At 37.6% G+C, this 18,221-nt stretch overlaps 1 protein-coding gene across 1 annotated transcript in view; it reads right to left on the bottom strand.

The window, feature by feature from the left end:
- LOC132114708 (semaphorin-6B-like) overlaps nucleotides 1–6,882 on the bottom strand; it is a 126,507-nt gene extending 119,625 nt beyond the window's left edge. The window contains exon 1 of the mRNA XM_059522982.1: nucleotides 6,499–6,882. The gene's annotated coding sequence lies outside the window, so the exon portion shown is untranslated. The remainder of the gene's footprint in view (nucleotides 1–6,498) is intronic.
- Nucleotides 6,883–18,221: the final 11,339 nt, after the last annotated feature.

Raw genomic sequence — 18,221 nt, 5'->3', positions numbered from 1 at the left:
AGATTCACCCAAAGAAAGAGAGGTAGTCACCAGATGCAGTCCACAGCATGGGTTCTGTGAGTTGATTTGTGCAAGAACTCAGAGGTTTCTATACATTAATTGGTACCTCTTAGTTCTTGATTTAAATCTTTTTCGGCCACCAGCATCCCACCTGTCGGTTAAACAACAACAGTCCCTCTCCAGAGGCCCATCTCTTGCTCGTTTTCTCATCTGCTCTCATCAAGGATTACCTCACTGTCTGGCATCTCTCCTCCTGCCCTCTGTCCTTTGCCCTCTCCCTCTTTCTCCCTTTCCCATCTTGAGCCCCACATTCATTTCAGGGCTACTTTGTTCAGTGTCTCTCCCTCGCTCATGCATGATTGCATCCTGCGGGTCACAGAATCTGGTACGCTGTTAATTACCTAGAGGCTGAGAATGAGGCGCTCGGACAGAGACAGAAAAGAGAAAATTGGAGGAAAAGGAAAGTCCATAAAAACAGAGGTGGTTTTTAATTTAACAATGGCGCTGGACTGTGCAAACAGCTCTGCCTAGCAGATTTCCAGTTGAGAGGAAAGACAGAATTGTGTTCTGGGTAAAATCACCTCTGTGGGGACAAAGAGATGCTGTAAAACGAACATCCTCAGGTGTTTTTAGCCATAGAAAAATGGGAATGTGTCCTCAGAGGCTCAGAGAGTCATCTATGGCTTCATCCTCCTCATCAACATGCACACTTCCTGGCTACCTGTGTTCTCACACCAGCTGCAGAGCAGTGCCAGCCAAAAAAACACCATGTGAGGATTTTTGTTTATGGGGTGTTTATGCATATGTGTGAAGGTGAGATCAAGAGAGTGATAGACAGATGTAGCCTGAGCTGAGATTTAGTGTGTGTAAATCTGTTTAATATGACCTGGTGTTAAGAATATCTTGAATGAGGGGTACAGTGTTAAATATAGGGTTTAAACAAAGTCCTAAACATTTTTGATCGGATTCAAACCACATTTGGAGGTAGTCAAAAACGTGTGGCCCTATCTTATTTTTAGTGCAAATTGTCCTTAAAGTTGTGAAGGACTGGCCATTCACCTGTCAAAGCCTGCTCTCAAACAGGGGTTTGCAAACCCCTAAGGATCACGAGGGAACAGCAGGGGGTTCATAAGTTGATGAAAAGCTAATAATTAATCATAAAAATAAAATATTATGGGTTTAAAAGAAATCGCCCAAAACGAAAAATCTGGGAACGCTCATTTGTACACATCCATAAAGATTCATAGAACTTCTCTGGTTTAACTGACATCAACAAGCAGCAACACATATCACGCAAAGCATTCATCTGAAATTCAGACCAGTATATGTTGCATATTTGAAAGCAATAGTTTTTGTACCCTTTAATAAACTTTCAGCGATACACTAGCATAAGAAGTGACAAGTCACAAAATTAGAGACCCTCCCTTGAAATCTGATCACAAGTGGTCACGGGAGACATATTTGAGATGCAAATAAAAAACCAGGTGTAAACACTGATATGTCTCATTTGACCAATTGTGACTGGATCACCTGAAATGAATGGTAATGTAAGGTGTAAACAGGTCTTGTGTGAGTGAATGGGTTACAGTCCCATCCACACTCTTTCTTCTCTGACTGGCAGTGTTTTTCCCAGTTCCTCACTGTTGCCTCTTGTCAGCATCTCCTCTCATTATCAAATCTTTCTGCCACCACTGCACGAGAGGGATGTGACTGGGCCTCTGAGAATGAGAAAGGCAGCAGTGAAACACATTCACACACATACAATCTAGTACAAGTAATAGGAAAAGAAAGTACAAGTAATAGGGAAGGGAAGGGAAGGGAAGGGAAGGGAAGGGAAGGGAAGGGAAGGGAAGGGAAGGGAAGGGAAGGGAAGGGAAGGGAAGGGAAGGGAAGGGAAGGGAAGGGAAGGGAAGGGAAGGGAAGGGAAGGGAAGGGAAGGGACAAATATATGAAAAAGGAAGTAACAGGAAAGGAAGGAAAGAAAAAGGACAAGGGACAAATATATGAAAAAGGAAGTAACAGGAAAGGAAGGAAAGAAAAAGGACAATGAACAAGGAAATGAAAATGGAGAAGTCAAAGGAAGAGGAAGTAAAAGGAAGGGACGGAAAGCAAAAGAAACCCAAGGACAGGAAGTAAAAGAAAAAGACAGCAAAAAAGACAAAAAGAAAAAGAAAAGGGAGAAAATTAAATAAATGGACGAAATAAATGTTTCATTTGAAAAAAGAAAAAATCTGAAACAGAAAAAGAAAAAGATGTAGATAGAGACTGGATTTGTGATTAAACTTCAGGGAGAAGGGATCTTCGCTGAGGAGGAATGGAAGAGAAGCTCCATTACATTTTAATGTGAGGAGCCATGACCTCCAGCACCCCAGGAGAAGGGTTAACCCTCCAGGGTCAGAAGAATTATGGCAAATAAGGTTTTTAGAGGTCACTGGTTAATGCGTTATTGCTCCCTCACTTCGACTTCTATACTAACCTTCAACGGACATAAACGTGTGATGGGAAAACAGGGAACTGCAAGACCAGGCTGGTGAAAGATCGGGTGGGTATTTCAACTTGCAATTTTTGTGCAGGCCCAGCGTGCTTCTCACCTTGTCTTTCAGCAAGCTCTACAAGCTTAGTGAGAACATTGTTCCAGTCAATTTGTTCCTTTCAGAGCCCCAGTGGTCAGTGTCCTTTAGGGTCTGACATCAAGACAAGTGTGAGGGAGAGACAGAAAACCATAGGGAGAGAAAGAAAGAGCAAGCGCTGTGCCAAAAAGGGAGGGACGCTGAGAGGGACGGTTTGAGATATGGAGAAAAGGGAAGGAAACCGGATGACAGTAAAAGACCGATAAAGAGGACACCATTTACACTGAGGGAGTTAAGGGGCCCAACATTGGGGAGTGTGAGTGAACGGTGCCCCTCCGGGAAAGGACCGCCCCAAAAAGGGTCTGTGGGTGGGGGTTAAGCAGCCACAGGTGACGCAAAACCCCAAGGGCAACTGTAGGCGTGTGCCCCCTGTGCCCACAGCACCTGTTCACTATGCACACTGGCCTCAACACTTCCACTGAGGGGTGAAGTGCGGCTGTTGGGGGGAAAAAGAACAGGGAACCTATTCAAGAAAACTTGGAACACCCTCTCAATTTCCCTTCATCATCCTCATCTTATCCCTTCCAATCGCATTTTTGAATATCCTTCGAATTACATCCCAATAAAGTAAGCAGGAGGTTAACTCAAGCTCACTGGCACTGCATGTTGGGAAAGTTGCACATCTTAATCTAAGGCTCGTAATAAAACAGCTCTGTGTTTGCTGTGGATTAGAACGGCTCTGCTGAACGGGGGGGATAGCATGGCTAAAATGTTAAGGTGAAATTCCTAAGTCCTGATATTATAAAAAAAGAAAGAAATCTCCATCGGAAATATAAAATAAATTAAAAAAAATGCTTAAAAATAATTCTATTTCTTTGAAAGAAATGGGGTCCAAACAAAAAAGAAAAGAAAAGAAAGAAAAAAACAAAATTGACAGAAAATGATTTAAATGGACTGTGTGGCAAAGTCAGTAAGTCTATTAAAATGTATATAATTTATACAAGTTATTTATTAAAATTCCAACCAATTTTAAAAGAATATTTAAAAAACTTTTTCAGAAAATAATGTATGTGTACTACCACATGTATTGTACTGAAACTGAATTTTATTTATTTATTTATTTTTACTTAATGGTTAGTTACACCACTTGACATTTTTAGAGTTATCAAATTGAAGCTTTTTATGAAAATAGTAAAAGTTTTCTAAGAACCTGCTGAAATTAAATGTTTTAAACTAAAAAAAAAGTTTTAAAAGATTGTGGGCACTCTTATACATCATTGACCTAACTACAGAGCAAGTGACTGCTTCATTTCTAGCTCAAAAAACTGTTCTGCGCAACAATTGGAGTTAAAAAGGGAATACTGAAACCGATCTATTGCAAGTCATACACTTCCTGTGCACATCACACATTGTGTGCTGTGGTGTTAATGATAATTCAGTGTGTAATGAGTGGTTTTGTATGTGTGCTTGAAGAGGTCAATGGCACGCTCACAAAAATGACACCCTGGATCATGAATTATGGTGTGGTGCTTAAGCTGGACTGAAACCAAACAAAGAAGATGTATTATAATAACCCAATTCACAATGCAAAAACTGAACAGCTCTAATGACTGCTATCGTGCTTGAGACCTTTAGTCATGTAGACAGTTTTTGCCTCAAAAGAACAATTCCAGTCCAATAAGCCAGAGTTGTTGCTGGAGAAAGCAGGCTGCTATCCTATCCACATCTTACCTTTCCTACACTAAAGGACATTGTCTCCACTTTTCACCTCCTTTCTCATCTGCTCTCCCTCCCAGGTTCTTTCAAAACGCTCTCACCCTTCGGGACTTCACTCCTTCTTTCTCTTTTTCCAGTCCACAAACCTTAAAGGATAACAAAAGACAGCGCAATGGCTATTTGAATTTGAAACAGGGGACTATGACAAAAAAAACATGTCTCACAGTGAAGCAGCAGACGGATCGGTGCTGAAAAGCCAGCCATTCATTAAAGTTCGCCCTGATTTTGAGAAAGGAAGATAAAAAATACTATTCTGAAACAATGCAACCCACATGGTGGAAAATGAACAGCTGTTGAATGGGTGTACGGTCAAACACCTGGATGACACAGCAAGTAAAACAAACATGCATAAACACCCACCAACCTCACTCTCTTAGATTCAAGGTGGCTATCAAAAACTGTATTGGACTGTAAATGAGTTATGTGGTTCTTTGTAGACTAAAATACTTCTTGATGTTTCATTATAGGGTCTTCAGATCAGTGTGTGGGTTCTAAAAGCACAAGAACATAGGCTTCCTAAAGAACAGATTAAGTAGTCTAGCTCTCTGTGAAACTTAAATGGGTCCTGCTATGAAATCTGACAGTAATATCTTTCAGGTTATAATTGAAACCTTTATTTTTAAGAGTGCATCTCTATATATCAGTTCATGAGAAACAGGGTGAATGAGAAAAAGAACAGTGACACCTAGATTTATGTTCCATTTAACGGCTACCGTTCACAGTTTTTACAATTGGTTTTAGTCATAATTGCATTTCTAAATATAGTGCATTTTCAAAAGTCTTCAAACAGTCAGCACAACAGAAGAGCCTGCAGACTATAAACAGTAAATCATTTTGTTACTGTATGCAATGACCACATCATTCAAAATTCATGAAATCGTTTCTCACTCACAGACAACCACGATATGAGTCTACACATTCTCAAAACTGTTTCAAAAATATAAGTACAAGTGCAAGTACAAGAGCAATTTAATAATCTGTGATCTATTTATACAGGAAAGAAAAACGAACCAAATACAGGCCTACCACATGATTTCTCATTGAGAAATCAACATTTTTCTGTCAATTTCATTATCATCAATTCAAAATGGCAGTTCTTTGAAAAGTCATGTAAACATGGCTGACTGGGACAGATCAGGCATGCAGAGAGATTTTTCCAGGACGAACACAGAAGGCATTCAGATGGATATAGATGCATTGTGTTTCTATACTGGTACCAGTCTGTTGGATTAAAGGTGGATGTTTTGCACAGATATGAGAAGATATTTGTTTTTGTTTTACAGTATCAAAGCTACATTTTTTTGTGGAATCACCATATGCAAAAATTAAAGCATGCTGAATCATGGAATTTGTGCTTTTTTTTTTACTTGTACTGCAGCATGCAACACAGCAAAGAGCTGTCATTCTTGTTTACAAAAGACTCCTGTTTTCTGTTTAAAAAGAAGATCTTGTAATTCTCAGTGTTTTGATAAGTGTGAATGTTAGTCAGGCCATGGCAAAATGAGTTCATTTGTTTAGGGGACTTAAGTGCATTTGAGATTAATTGCTGTGTCAAGTTACAAAAGATAACTGTGTGAGGAGTTTGGAGAAAGTACACTCAGTTTTGAGTAATGCACTTATCCATTTGTAAAAACTGCTCAAATGCAGTCGACCTGACAGCAAAAAGCTACATTAAAATAATAAATCGAGGCATATGAGATAATTAAATGAATTAAGACAAACTTTTAAGACTTGATAAAAAATGCCATAACTAAGAACTCAAACTAATTGTAACAATGATCAAATATGCTGCAAGTAAAGTGATATTGGTGTCAACACGTTCCTATATTTTCAAGACAACCACTGTAAAATGTGAACAATTGTTAATTAATAATTTCTGCTCCTCCATCCGTATGCTTCAACACCCGAATTTCATGGATAAAAACAAACCAGAACAACGACCAACAATTCTCTAAATCATGTCTAAACATAAAAATCACAACATGTCTACAATGAACAATATTCTAAGACTAATATCCTTAAGTGTAAAAACAGTACAATTCAGAGGCGCTCGCAGAACCAAACCAATCATCGCGAGATGGAGAGGAAAATCCCGTAACAACTACTACAATCCAGAACAGAATCTTATAATTTGGTAAACCAGTACACTTACCGATAACAGCCGCGGGAAACGGTGAGCCACGGTTCTCCGTGAATGACTCGCCTCCTCGGGACTATTATCCAGAATGACTGAGAGGAGAGGAGAGGAGAGGAGAGGAGGGGTCCGCGTGAAATCTACTCCTCTCTATCGCACCTGTCTCTTTGTAGATCTGAACCCTGGTCTGACATCCTTAAGACAACTGTGTCCAAAGCCCCAACAACTAACCCCCCGCCCCAACGTACACAACAACACCTGTCCCCGGGTAAAAAAAAAAAAAAACTCCGCGCAACAAGGCTCGTTTATGATATTCGTGAACAAATGGCATTCCTGGCTTGGTCCTGCAGCCGATGTACTCTTCTTTGGACAGCCATCCAGTATCCAAGAAGTCGTTTGCTATAAGCGCCAGCGTAACCAGCTGTGCCTTATAAAAACGTTTCTGTCTGGGCTGGAAACACTTGCCTAATCAATCACCGCTACAGTAGTTATTCAGTGCTGCGCCAGTACGCTCCTAAATGCGTGGACCAAAAGAGACACATTCGTTTGTTTGGTGCGCGCGTCGCTGCCTACGAATACGAGTCCAGCTTCTAGAATCCCGTTAAAGGGAACTCTTGTTGTCTGGTAGAAATGTAGTATTTCCAGCAATCCCTGGTGTGTAGCCCACGGCGTTTGGTCTGAGAGAGAAAGATCACGCGTTTGCGCTCTCAGCGCTGTTGGAAGTCTGTCACCCACAGCCATTCAAACGCAAGTCAATGCCAAAACCTGACGCAGAATAGAGCTGCGGACTGGAGCGGAATTAATTTGTAGTTAAATCACTTGGGGTTAGGAAATATATCAGCAATACTTGGATGAGGGGATTAGTCTTGGTTTAGAGGCGAAAGTGGCAATGTAAGTGAATTTAATTTGGAGACCGAGCGAACGAGCTTGAAATGCATCAAAATAAAGTCATCTTTTCACTGCAGAAGCAGTATAAAAAGTTTTAATATAAAATATAAATATACAAAAATGGAATAATAATACATAAAAATATCAATACATTATAAATGAGAAATTAAAATACATTCTATCGCGACAATGAAAACGTCATATATTTTACACAATTAAAGGGTTAGTTCGCCCAATTCGCAAAATTATGTCATTAATAACTTACCCTCATGTTGTTCCAAACCCGTAAGACCTCCGTTTATCTTTGGAACACAGTTTAAGATATTTTAGATTTAGTCCGAGAGCTCTCAGTCCCTCTATTGAAACTGTGTGTACGGTATACTGTCCATGTCCAGAAAGGTAAGAAAAACATCATCAAAATAGTCCATGTGACATCAGAGGGTCAGTTAGAATTTTTTTAAGCATCGAAAATACATTTTGGTCCAAAAATAGCAAAAACTACGACTTTATTCAGCATTGTCTTCTCTTCCGTGTCTGTTATAAGACAGTCACTGATCTATAGTAATATTATAGTAATTTATAGTAATTCATTTACTCAAACAGTACACTGACTGAACTGCTGTGAAGAGAGAACTGAAGATGAACACCAAGCCGAGCCAGATAATGACTCGTTCACGAGTCAAGAACCGTTTCTGTCAGACGTGTCCGATTCGAGAACCGAGGAGCTGATGATACTGCACATGTGTGATTCAGCGTGAAGCAAACCGACACACAGAGCTTCTGAACTGAACTGATTCTTTTGATGATTGATTCTGAACTGATTCTGTGCTAATGTTATGAGCCCAGGTAAACCGAAGGCTTGCAGTCATCGCCAATGACGCCATTACGTCGAGCGCAAAAGAACCGGTGAAACGTTTTCTTCAACCGGTTTATTGAATCGAACTGTCAGAAAGAACTACTGGTGATCCCAAAACTGATGCAACCGGTTTTTGACTCGTGAACGAGTCATTTTCTGGCTCGGCTTGGTGTTCATCTCTCTCTTCACAGCAGTTCAGTCAGTGTACTGTTTGAGTACATGAATTACTCTGGGATATTGGTTTGTTTGAATTCAGAGGGAGTGTCAGCCACATTAAACAAGTTAACAGCTTAAGTCATTTGTGGATTAATGCGTATTGGAGACGCGAACCGTTTAAAACGATTCAGTTCGATTTGGTGAACTGGTTCAAAAAGATCCGGTTACATCAAATGATTCGTTCACGAACCGGATATCACAAACTGCTTTGTTTTGAACTGTCTTACAACAGACACGGAAGAGAAGACAACGCTGAATAAAGTCATAGTTTTTGCTATTTTTGGACCAAAATGTATTTTCGATGCTTCAAAAAATTCTAACTGACCCTCTGATGTCATACAGACTACTTTGATGATGTTTTTCTTACCTTTCTGGACATGGACAGTATACTGTTCACACAGCTTCAATGGAGGGACTGAGAGCTCTCGGACTAAATCTAAAATATCTTAAACTCTGTTCCGAAGATAAATGGAGGTCTTACTGGTTTGGAACGACATGAGGGTGAATTATTAATGACATAATTTTCATTTTTGGGTGAACTATCCCTTTAAGCGAACCAAAGCAAGGTCTCATTTTAAAGTCACCATGAAATCAAAGTTGACAGTTTAATTTTATTTCATTTATACATTTTTAATTTAATGGAATACTGCTGCATGGTACAGTTTTTATTATAAATGATTCCTCCATGAACGTCATTTTTTTAAAGGTACGTGCCCTCGTAATCTAAAATTTCTCTCTTTTTAGCAATCAGATTTCTTCTCTGATGACGTGTGCACTGTCATGAGGGCGGGACAATAATCCCTTCCTGCAACCTGTAATTGTTTTAATTCTGACAATATGGAAGTCCACACCACAATTACAATGAAAATGCCAAAAAGAATCATTAAAAAAGTATTCATTAAAAAAGAATCACTTTAAGAATGAATTCCATCTGATGAACAAAAAGAACATAGACAGCCAATCAGAATCCGCTCGACATTACACCTGCTGTATGAATTATAGTCTGACATACTTTGGATAGTGACAATGAATTCAAGCATTTGAGTTCACATATTTGCATAAAGTGTGTTTCATAATACATAGCTGCAATAGAGACGTCTTTTTAGTGTTTGAGGGCTCCCATGTTTTCATATTTTAGTACAGCTTTATGCTCCATTGTCTTTACACTGAATTTGATATTCCTTTCTGTGACATTTTGGGGCCAATGGGATGCACACATTTACAATTACATATTATCTCAACTAAAGATAAAAAAAAAGTTTTTTAAAAATGTGTATACAGATGAGATTTTCATAAGACAGTTAGGGTAATAATAACAAAGCTCTCCTCCTGTCTCTTCTTCTTTTCGTCATTCCGCTATCTGTGATCATACTCAAGTTAAAGTAAGGAGTTTAGATAATAATAGATGAGTCAGTTCAGTGCAAACAGTAAAGCAAAAGTTAGTGACTTCATCAGCTGAAGATGCCTTGGGCATGTACTTGAATGACTAGATATTATCAGACAGATAATAAACACACCTGAAAAAGTCCCTTTTAATAATCTCATGAGCTTTTCCTCAACATGACTCAAACTAATTGTGTACGTATAATAAAAGAAAACTTGTGTGTGTGTGGTGTATCATACATGAGCATAAGAACCATTGTGATAATTCAGGCCCTTGCACACAAAGTGAGTATGATCTGCTGCTGTCACAGTTGGGGTAATTGAGTTGGCTGAGCCCCAATGGTTCGCAGTTACCCATTATTATTTTTCTTATTGTGACCTTTTAATGAAAAGTATCAAATTAGGCCAAAGAAACTTTGAAGGAAACATCTCTCTGTTCACTTCTCCACATTTGATGTGAAGTAAAGCTCTCTCAAGATAGCGATATGTAACTGACAACAAATAAATAAACAAAAGAGAAGCACAGATTTGTTCTTCCTGGCTTTCATCCCACACTGCTGCTCTGAAATGGAGCATTTGCTTTAAACCCGGGCCACAAAACCATGTTGGGAACACGAAATGAGGCAGTTTATCAGAAAAGAACTTTGAAGAGTGACATTTTTAGCTTTTACTCCTGCTAGAGAAGCATCCAAAGATCATCTTGAATCAGCGCAGTCGTCATTCTTAGTTGCAATGCTAAAATAATGTTCCTGTCTTTTGCTCATGGCTAACGCTGGTTGCCAGGTGTATACATGGGATTGGGTGAAATAAGAACAGTGGCGTCAACATTAGGCCACAATACGAGGTGCAATGTGATATCTCTGGGTAATGACATATATTGTAGCTGAGGGATTGCATTGCATGTGATCAAGCACAATCGAATTACTTGCAGTCACAAGCCAACCATCATGTCTCCATTTCTTTGTGATTTGATTGCAGGTCCTGATAGCAGCCAGCAAATAGCCTTGGAGTTTATTTCATGTTCATATCCATTATTATAAAAGATGACTAGGTTTTTAATGGCATGGGATACTTCAGTCTCGGCCCATTGCTTCAAATACACAATGGCTTTACAGTAGCTTTGCTTTTGTTCTTGCAGTAACAAGATTTCACTCCATAATTCTATATCGTAAAGCACCATATAGAGCATTATCGGCATAAACATATATAGCGTAAACAGCCTAATGGTCTACATATTCTCAATCATATAGCTGTCTAAAAGCACCAAAGTCTTATTTTTTTCATGAGCAGAAAACCATGCAGCAAGTGCCAAATGCAACAATAAGTTGAGCCCTAGGTGACTTTTGTCAGCCACCCAAATCCAAGCCTCTTTCTTTACTGTTTTTGCTATAATCGCAGGCACATGTACAAATCGAATCAACAGCAATTATTACTTGCATCTCAATAAACATACTCTCCATGGAGTCTTGACTCAATGTTAGTGAATGCAAATGCAATTACAGGTCATTTGAACTTGGTAGATGTCCAGTGCTGATAAAAATTGAGCTAGTTTGGACCAGTCTAACTATCTATTGTGCTGAGAGGGGAGTTTGGTAGCTAGGTCAATGACATTTGTGCTCTTTTTTTTGGTATTATCTTTTAAATTATTCAGAAATATAAAAAATGCAATTTATACATACAATGACTAGAACATGCCTCTTCTATGATAAGCATGTTTTTCATTTCTGTATTCAAATTATTTTGTAATTTTTTATGGATGACATAAAATCGAAAATGTCAGGGTAATACATAAGTAGTTTGGCATAACAAAACTGCTTCACTGCTTATTAAAATAAAATTAAAAAAATTGTCTTCCTAAACAAAGTAATGTGGTTTAATGAACTTGGACAAACATGCAGGGAGGAATCATAAAACAGAAATTATATCAGAGAGGACTCCTACGGACCATCATGACTATGCTTCAAGGTCAATACGATTATTACAATATCAGATAATGTGACTTATTTATGACAAAGCAAGATTAATTAAGGTTGTAAAAATCTAAAATACAACAACAATAGTAAAACGTAAAGGTAATCTCTCTCTCTCTCTCCCCTCTCTCTCTCTATATATATATGTGTGTGTGTGTGTGTGTGTGTCTGTGTGTGTGTGTGTGTGTGTGTGTGTGTGTGAAATTACCTTGAAAAAAGTAAATTCCTAAGAAATCGCACACATGCGTTTTAAACAAGATTTTTATTTATTATTATTGTAGTTGACTTCTTATTATTGTCATTGTGTAAAATATTAGGAAAGAGAAGATAAAGCAATAGAAAAGTTTCTCATTGGTCTATATGCCACAGTTGAAGGTCTTGTTTGGTAAGGTAGCTGTGGTCTGTGATGAGGTCATCACGGCGGTCTAACTGCGAGCAGATTAGAGATCTCACCTCAACCAGAGTGCTGAACACACAGCATCCACTGACCCACCAGCAACCCACACCTCACCAATAAACAGGGGCTGGTGTGAAAGAAAAAAGCATACAAATGTGGGTTCATTTATATGAATCTTATGAGGCCTAACTGCCCACTCTATCTGAAAATACACGATGGGCTCTTGTAACCATTTAGCTGTGTTGCCCTGGAGACAACAGTTTTTGTTTCACCTCACTATAAATGTTCAGATGAGTTTGGTAAAATATTTCTAAAAATGTCAGGCCAGGAGCATAGGGGTGTATTTCTAGCCATTTCGCATGCTTGCTGCCCATTCAGGGACGGTTTGATGAGTTCCCCGTGATTGTGTAATGGAACCCAACAGTTAACTGCACAGGACATTTCAAAGATTCCGGAGTTTCGTGCAACACTGGCCTCATTCCAAAGAACACAGTGAAGCATTCCAGAGAACAACATGGAACAAGGACAATGAAATGTAAACAGTAAAATCCTAACAGATATTCTGTGATGACACATTACATGGGTTTGTCAGAGGGATACATTCACAGCGTTTGTTGCAGATGTCGTCTGCCATTTATTTAAAGTTTTTTTATATCTTAATGTATGGTGACAGAATGTAATGAGTGATGTCAGTCATGAATTAACTGACAGACTATTGTATAACAAAATTATATTACAAAAGTATATTTTTAAAATATTGCACGTATATATATATATATATATAGCCTATGTACGTATGTATAAATGAAATACATAATTGGTTCATCTATATAAAATGTCAAGCCAAACAGAATGTTTAGTATTCTATGCACTGCAGTCACACCAAAACTGAATTCTGTGCAAAGACAAAGTTGATTAAAATTAATCATATCCAGCAGCTTTCTTTTTCACAAACTCGAGTCAAAAATACTGAGAAAACAGACACAAGATAGTTTTGAATATTTTTTTCTCATTATTTTTTCTTCTAGACTAGTAATCTTCTTGTTACTGGACTCATGTCACTTGTGTTCATCTCATGCTTGCAATCTATTGTGAGACAGAGTGCTCTCAACTTGTGCAAAAATCAGTATTCAGTGAATCTGAATTTGGCTGTTTAAAAAGCTGAATTATTTATGCAGGTGTGTGAGGGTGTAAAACAGCAGAATGATTTAAAAAAAAAAAAGACAACGCCATCATATCGCACCGAAAAAAAACATGAATGGGGCAGATGTGGCAGGTGAATTATTTTTTACTGCTGATGAAGGCTAAGTCTTCGAAGTTATATTACATCCACGTGAAATATGTTTCGGTCCAATTCCTGTATCCGCCTGGGCAAGGTCACACACTAATATGTTATTAAATGATAAATGGTCTCAGGGCAGAAGTTTATGTATCATATTTCATCTTTGTCATGATTTGTTTCTCTAACCTCTATGTTACTGAAACCGAATGTAGCCGGCACGTACATGATTCCAGACATAAAATGTGAGATAAAAAGATCAGTGATGACATCTCATGCCAGAACCAGATGGCGGAGAGTTTGAGGGATGCAATACAGCTCTCGTGACCTTGATGCTGATATCAGAAAAGAGCATAATCAGTTCTGTTCATCCATATACATAGTCAAACCAGAATGTATGCTAACATTTTATGCATTGCATTAGGTACAAAATTTAATTCTGTGCAGACAATGTTGATTAAAGTTGCATATAATCATAGCCAACATTAATTTATAGACAATTAAATTATGTTACTATTCTAATAATAATAATAATAATAATTTTAAAGGAGTACTGTAGTTCATCCAAAATGAATAATTACTCAGACCATACGTATGAACTTTTTTCTTCACCTGAACACATCTGGAGAAATGAAGCATTAGTTCACTCACCAGTGGATCCTCTGCAGTGAATGGGTGCCGTCAGAATGAGTCAAAAAAAAAAAAATCTTTCTCATCTGAATCAAGAAAAAAAACATGAACAGATCAAATAGTTTACAAACAGAAACAGTCCAAAAAAGTTCTAAACAAATACGACAGTGGGTTATAGCATAAGAGGTTGTCAATATTGGAAAGAGGGCAGGAATAACTTTATATCCGCAGGAACTGCATCTATTTTGCCTGATGTCCCCGAACCTTCAATCACCCAATATCCAGGTCAGTTTGAATCACCAATAAATCAACCAAACAAAGCTAAATGTGAGCAAAGCAGGACCATATATGACTGGCCTCGGGGGCCATAGTTGGTCTTGGGAAAAATGTTCAAGACCACTCAAGAAAAATACACAAAATAATAACCGCGACAAATGCAACGTGCAATATTCCAGCTCAGTTGGTTATCATGAAAAGATCTATCTATTTTCACAAGCACTCTGTTTGTTTGTTTGGTAGTGTGGTAGACACAGGCACATACACATTGAGGACTAAACACATACTTCGTATAATCATAATTAGATGATTTTTCCCCCTCCACAGTGAGACTGCAGCACAGATTCCTTTAATGGTAAAGAGATGCAGACCTCAGATGACAGTGAAGATATGAAACACTCTGTAATGAAGTGCAAACACATATTTTGTGGCTGTGGTGACGAAGGAAGAGTTTAACCAGTGATGCTAATTACAGCATGTAGTAAAAGAAAGTCAGTGCAAACATCAAACTGCATGAATCAAATATCAAATGTGCTGCCTTGTTAGTGTGCTAGATCCCACTGCTTTTTTTTATTTTATTTTATTTTTACTGATAGCTATTCTGATATCTACTTCCATGATTATCATTGTCAGTAAGGGTGTTTCCATGATGAAAAAATAAATCTGAATCAGAAAGAGCTTTATTGCAAAGTATGCTTGCGCATACAAGGAATTTGATTTAGTAACGTAAGCTTCCAGTACACAGAAACAACAACACACAGACAAAAAAAATAAAAATAAATAAATCATCTATATAGCAGATCTGACAAATGTAAATATGGCACTAAAAACTGGACTGTAAAAGAAACTATGCTGTGACTAAGACACTTTTTATGTTATATTTACATTTGTCAGATGTATAGATGAAACTCTTTATTTATGTCCCATATAGATTTATCTTGGAAATGCCCTTCTTTTAGCAGATCATTTAAGTTGGACGTACAACAGACTAACACAGCATACTTTCTTTCACACTTATGCCTTAACAGAACAGTTGATTAACCATTTGAATGCGTCTCAGTCCATTGAGAATGTAGTTAGTGCCACCTAGTGGTCGGATGTGAAATCTGCACTGCATCTCCCCCTAGCAAGCCTCAGGCAAACTGCCATACAAACTCAAGAGACAAAAGATGATATAACTATGGTAAAAAACAATCATGTCTCCTGAAGCAACCAATGATAAATGTCTTATTTTCGCCCACTCATCTGTCTACCTTTGGAGTGTGCTGAAATAAAGACATACAAAAACAAAACTCGCACTGCTCCGACAATAATCAACGAGTTAGGCCTAACTGAGAATGTGCATAATTTTTTGTTGTTGTTGACTTATTTTAGGCGTTATGTTGTAATGGCAACAAAAGTGTGAAAGCGATTTGTCCACATTAAAATGTGGTTTACATTTTGTGGCAATAGAGTATTTTAACATTAACAGCTTGACTTCATTCACTTCCATTGTGAATGACTGACTGTTACCTAATCAAATAGAAGTCCATATCTATTTTTGTGGTAGCCTAATCAACATTATGCCCCATGTTGTAGATTGAACCGAACTTGAACTGAACCCGGAATATTCATTTAATGTTCCATGTATCTGGCATATCTACAGCAGGTTTCAAAGTAATGTGACACATTTGAATGTAAGCAAATTGGCATTGTGAGAATCATCCAAGTATGACTAAACTGTAGAAACAAGGTTTTGTGTGCATATCCACATGGCATGTGTGTGTTTAACAAAAGGCCTTAAATCCCATCTGGCAGTATCCTACTAATGCCTCTTGACTGTAGCTGTTGCCGATAGTCTAGGTCATGCCAAAGCTTGCAGGGCAGTAATTAAAACGAGGCAGATAATTAGAGTTTTTTGTTACAGATAATAACAGAACCCATCTGCTGTTCCAGAAATCCTCAGCGACTCTTTTCTCTCTGTGCGCCCACATGCATGCACTCTTGTACTGGTTTGTTTTCCATAGGAAGATTCAAATCAAGAGTTTTGAGACCGTTTTGGCATTAGCTGATGAATCTGAGGAGTCAGATAAAAAGACAAATGCAGCTACATGATGAATAAACAAAACACAGCCAACGGCAACAGAGTGTTATCCTTCACGCTCACAGAATGTTTCTTTCTGTGCACTGAATTATAAAAGCCTCATCATTGATTGTTGGGACTTAATGTCTGTGCCACAAGAGTTGAGGATCACAATTTAAAATGCAGGTCAGCTGCTACCATCGTTTTACGATTCCTGAGGATGTTTATAGCCCAAGGATTCTGGGAAACTCAGCCCAGCTCAGCCTGGAAAATATATCACCATATAAATGAGTGCAGTTATAAGAAAAGAGATTTACAATAGCTAATAATTTCAAGTTCGTATTAAATATGGATATCAAATTTAAAAATACAAGAGAGACGTATTAAATGTGAATGTAAATAAATGTAATAAAATATTCTAAATGTATTACGTCTTCAGCATACAAATCCAGCATGTAACATGAAAATAGGTTAACCATAATTGTCAATTCATATAGTCAGGTTCAAGGTTAAATATTATAGAAGATATTTAAATGTAAATTTATCACATTTATTTAAATATAATGAATATAATTTATATAAAATTAGTACACCTGCGTGTAAAAGTGATGTTCCTATTAAAAGATTTACAATAATTACCAATCTGTCACATTCAAAATTAAATACACCAAATATTAATTAAAAAATATGTGATAATACATCAAATATATTAAAGTGCAAATGTAATGTATCAATACATAAAATATTAATTGTAATATTTTGCTGCATAAATGACACTCCTGTGCGATGTTGGGTTTCCCATAATTTGACAATGAAATAATGATGAGAATTTACAATAATTATCAATTACTGTAAACATATTAACCAATTTATATACTAGTGTAAAACAAGAAATAATATATTGCTATATAAATTTGATGTTCCTGTGTGCTGTTACAAAAAAAAAGAGAGAGAGAATTACAATAATAATCAATTCATAATTTTATTTTCTATGATCTCTTTTTTTTATAATTCTGGAAAAGGAAAAAGACATAATTAAAACTAAAAATAACATTAGAATAATGCATAAAAGGACAGAACAGTAACACCCCAATGACTCCTTGCTCCCGATCTATTAAGATAAAAAAAAAAAAACTGATTCTCAAACCTCAAGATTAAGCTTCTCAAACAATGTTATACAGTACATACATCGTATAGTTTTAAAAAGACATTTCTATAACTTTATTTAAAGTTATTCTTAATAAAAAGTTGAATCTGAATGTGTTGGGATGGAGCCTCTGGGTAACTCCAGTCCCATCCCAAACCAAAGCCTCCCCTCTTGTATGCGCACACAGAGCATCCTCACATCCAGTCTGCTGGCTCCAAGTCGATATTGCTTTCTGCCCTCCAAACACTTGTGTCTTACAGGAGGTAAACACGCACCAACAGTTCACACAAAAACTTCCCCTCTGCAGCATCAACAGCAGCCTGTATTGTGTGTCTAAAAAGCCTAAGTCTGCCACCTCCTCCTTCAATCAACATCTGAGCACTGACAAATGGCAGCGGGCGGCCATTGCAACTCCAACACCTGTCATCTTTGGTTAGAATGGAGAAAGAACAAGCCCCTTGTGTAAAACCTCTACATATTTAAATGCATGATGCAACATGTAACCAGATTTGCTGGAATTAGTTTTCAGATATTATGTACAAACCAGTTTTTTCGGAATACAGAATGACTGTGCTTTGTGCATTAATGGGAGTCATTTTAACCAGAGCACATACTAACAGATCATGTGAAGTAGATG

This window comes from Carassius carassius, chromosome 34 (assembly GCF_963082965.1).
Source record: "Carassius carassius chromosome 34, fCarCar2.1, whole genome shotgun sequence".
NCBI lineage: Eukaryota > Metazoa > Chordata > Actinopteri > Cypriniformes > Cyprinidae > Carassius > Carassius carassius.
The sequence above is the reverse complement of the archived record's forward strand: the minus strand, read 5'-3'. Positions and strand labels throughout refer to the sequence as shown.